The following is a 4337-nucleotide window of genomic DNA, read 5'->3' on the forward strand; positions in this document are numbered from 1 at the left end:
AAGCAATATCTGTGAAACATTGCCTTGTGGACAGTAAGATCCCTGAAATGAAGACACAAACGAATGACTGACATTTAGCTGCGTAGTGCCCATTGATTTACATCAGAGGAGAAAGTCGAAAACTTGTGCCCGACTGGGATTCGAACCCAGGTCTTCTGCTTACCAAGCAGATGCTCTGACCACTGCGCCACTCAGAATTAGTGGTCACTAGAACTGCACGAACAACCCTAGAAAGACTGTCGTCAGACCTAAAGTCTCAGATTACCACAAACTACAGACATACTGCACCTGTCAATTAGTCTCATTACCAGCGGCGTTTCACCGATTCCTGTGAGAGTTCGAGCGAGGTGGATATCTGCACTGAAGGGATCATTGGCAAGTCTCGCCCTAATTATATTTGTGATGTCTTTTGCTCCAGACTCGACGAAACGCCGTGAGTAATAAGGTTAATGGGCAGGGATACTGTGTCAGTAGTGTGAGGATGAGGATCTGGGTCTGATGGGAGGCTTGATAGGTTAGTGCATGTAGTTGTGGCGGCCACTGTGTCCAGATGGCTCAGTGGTCAGAGCATCTGCTTAGTAAGCAGGAGGCACGGGTTCGAATTCCCGTCTGGCACAAATTTTCAACTTTCCACACTGATGTTCATGCGCACTAAGCAGTAAATGTGGTTCATTCAATTGTGCCTTGAGTCATGATCGCTGCAGGATCAAAATGGTGTCTGTTCCTTCGGACATGTCCGAAGGAGCAGACACCCCACATACAATATTCCTGAAATGCACTTGCCTGTCCAGATTCCTTACCTGAACCCAATGAAACAGCGTCCAACATCACTACCCTCTCTGGTTTCAACCCTTCAGGACGAACGGGCTGCAATTTCCGCACAAACAATCACACCTCTCACTGAAAATGTTCCTAGCACATTTCAGCCCTTCATAAAGGCAAAGCGTGGACACACCCCACATAAATATCCACTAATAGATGTCCAGATCCATTTAATTAGATAGTGTAATATGTTAACTAATGTTGAATTTAGAGCCGTATGCCATTTAAGAACACGTAATGGCGAGCATTACCATTCCGGTTGCGACGCTTAATCCGACCTCTGGAGCAAATGCCACCATGGTTACTCTCTTCAGCGGTTTTCGTTTGACGGCCTCCGGCTCGTTTCTTTTAGAATGATTGTAATACTCACTGAATATATACTTTCTGTTTTAGATATCTGGTAATATCAGTTCTGAAAATTTGTTTGCGATTTTTGCTGGCCACTCTTTAAGAATGAGTGTATCCACCTGCTAAAAATGGCATCGTTCATGTGGTGTGGCGTTCAAGGTGGTGCATCCGTTCTTACATAAATCGCTTCTGCCGCGTCTTGGCACTTGTAACAGACACGTAGTTCTCTTCGTACGCTTGTGCCATTCTTTAATGAATTTCCGTTTTCCGCACTCGTTTTGCTGCCAGTAAACGCACTACATCCCTTTGCTCTTCTTTTGAGGCCTCCATTACCGTGTTTTCAGCACGACTGAACCCAGTGGATGGTCGATGTGTATATTTTCTCGCCCTGTCATGACGTCCGTGTGCAGCAGTGTTCTTCTAGCGGCGATTTTGCGGCGCTGGCGGCATTTTAGGTATCACACCTCCTTCTGTAGGCAGAGCCATTACGATCTCTTCAACGGTTTGCATTTGACGGCCGTTCTTTTAGAATGATTGTAATACTCACTGAATATGTACTTTCTGTTTTAGATATCTCGTAATATCAGTTCTGAAAATTTGTTTACGGTATTTGCTGGCCACCCACTCATTGTCTTCATCTGCACCTAACACCAAAGCTCAACTGGTTCTATGAGTTCATTATTAATTAATGCGAATATCTTTTTGATGTCTTAATTATGCATGGTGAAACAAAATATACTGACGAACTTCGAGGAGATGTAGACGGTGTCTCGAGTGACAAAGTGATGACAGTAACCCATGTCCAGAAACATCATCCAACGTCGCCACAAGACATCGAAGTTGGAAGCGCGAACGCCTGTAGGTAGGCCACCCCACACTGCTTCAAACGCGAGTAGCGACTCTGACGCTGCAATGGGCGGTCCCTAGAATTATCTTATGACAGGCGGCGAGGCGACAGACGTCACGTGATCTCCTGGGTACTGCCGGATCCAGTGCGAGAAGTTCCGCTGGTTCTGTCTCGGCCTCTCAACTCACGCTTCCTTTTGAAACAGCAGCCTTGCGACAAGTGTTTCTTCCTCTGAAACCTCGACTATCCTTAGCGTTGGTGTATGACGTAGGTTCCTACCACCATAAGACATCCTCTACAGCCATTCCAAGTATGTCGGCATATTTTGTTGCACCGTATGTAATCAAGACATGGAAAACACTTACTCGTACACGAATTAATAATGAAATCGTAGCGCCAGAATCCTTCCATAACCCGAGTTTGCGCTCCGTCTCTAATGACCTCGTTGTCGACGGGACGTTAAACACTAACCTAACCTAATCGTAGCGCCAGTAGAACTTTGTTTCTTATCCCTACACATTAGATTAGCCTTATTACAATTGATTTTTACACATATTTCATTTGCTCTATTAGGTTCTACGTCGGGACTCCAGGAAGTAAGCTACGCATGACGTCTCACTAAGCGTACGTATTGACGGAAAAGAGTAAGCGTTTCGAATTTCCTGCACACACACACACACACACACACACACACACACACACACACACACACACGCTGCTCTGCTGCGGTGCGAATAAAAGGTGTATCGCAGTGTGCGATTGAAATGCCGTGGCAACTGGAAATGTACTCCGAAGTTGAAACACGCGGCGCAGTACGATTCTTGCGGGCAAAAGGTCTAAACCGCAGACAGATTCTCCGTGAAATTCTGCCGGTGTATGTATCAAACGCAATGTAGCTTCCAGTCGGAGCGAACTCAAACAAACTTTTTGGTGCCGACAATTTAACCAAAGCTGTAGCGACGTGGGTGGTGCTTATCGGAAAGTCCAAAAGTCCAGATCTAGCACTATGCCATCTTCTCAGCAGCCAGCTGTAAGAACAGTAGGGGGGGGAGGGGGTGGCGGGGTGATGATTTTCTGACGATGAGGACGTTCGCACAGTGTTCTCGTATGATTCCGCTACCAGGGACCAGATTTCTGTCGTCGAGTAACTGATCGACTGGCACAATGTTCCGACCGTTCGCTGACTATTTTGAAAAATAGTGTCACGTGCCTGTGTCACCTTGAAGTGTAGTGCACTATTAGGTAAAAGTTACTTGCCGTGCTATAATAATGTGTAACTTACTTACTGAAGTCCCCTGCTATCATTATTTAACAGTTTTTGTACGCGACGTCCAACAGTAGTAAAGTATTGCGGCGGAGCGCGTTGATCTCTCACTAGCCGTTAAACTATCAGTCCACCAACCTGGATAGACTTCAGGTTGTCTAGTCCTTCACTCTGTGATGTCAGATACTTGTTTAGCCGACAAAAGCAGTGTTGACGAAAATTTGACTAAATACCTATCATGCAAAAGCCATATAAGTCCAGTCCATGGGCAGTAGCTGAAAATTAGTTAAACTATCGTGCGTTCGAGATTCGTGAATAGCTCGTTTGAAAAAATGTCTAAAATTTCCTTTAAGTTGGTTTATTGTCCTTAAAGCACAGAAAATGGCTATCAAGTCGGATTTAATATTCCGACACAAATTATGTAGTGTTGCTGACTGTGCGTGTTACAGGTTCACACCCGAAAGCAGACAGAAGATATTTAGTCCGATACGATATTTTGAACGTCCTAAACGGTCCCTGACCCACGATTACTTGCGAGTTAACACATTCCGTCGTTCAGTAGACATCTTGTAAAGAACTGCTCGCCATAATGTCTTGTAATCTGCATGAAACACGCCACGCGAGGTTCATGTACGATATGAAATGTTCACACGCAAATATCTCCTAAAATAAACCACTCACAAAGCTCAAACGTTCACAAAATACTCAATATTGCAGCCGCTTTTCGTCAATTACACGAGAACGAATCAAACGCTCGAATTTCTGTATTTGGCACAAATTTGAGCAGCGCGGTTATGCAGAATAAAGCTCCTGAAAGACTATCGATTGCTAGATCTGAGGCATAAAACACTACACAAACACGCGGGAAATGCTGCATTCCTATTGGCTAGTATGTTAAACAGGCAATCAGATCATCTCGAGCACTTCTGTAGTCGCGGTATATCTAGTGTCAACCAGATAACCACAAGTAATTTAGACTAGAAATCTCGTAATTCCTACCGTAAATAAAATTTAATGAAAACAAAATACAATTCCTGTCCACAAAATAAATTACCA

General features: G+C 44.5%; 1 non-coding gene across 1 annotated transcript; it reads left to right on the forward strand.

Annotated features, from left to right (window-relative positions):
* The first annotated feature begins 542 nt into the window (after positions 1–542).
* Positions 543–617, forward strand: Trnat-agu. Its single transcript has one exon. It is a non-coding gene; the product is annotated as a tRNA-Thr (tRNA).
* Positions 618–4337: the final 3720 nt, after the last annotated feature.

Source organism: Schistocerca piceifrons, chromosome 7 (genome assembly GCF_021461385.2).
Source record: "Schistocerca piceifrons isolate TAMUIC-IGC-003096 chromosome 7, iqSchPice1.1, whole genome shotgun sequence".
Taxonomy (NCBI): Eukaryota; Metazoa; Arthropoda; class Insecta; order Orthoptera; family Acrididae; genus Schistocerca; species Schistocerca piceifrons.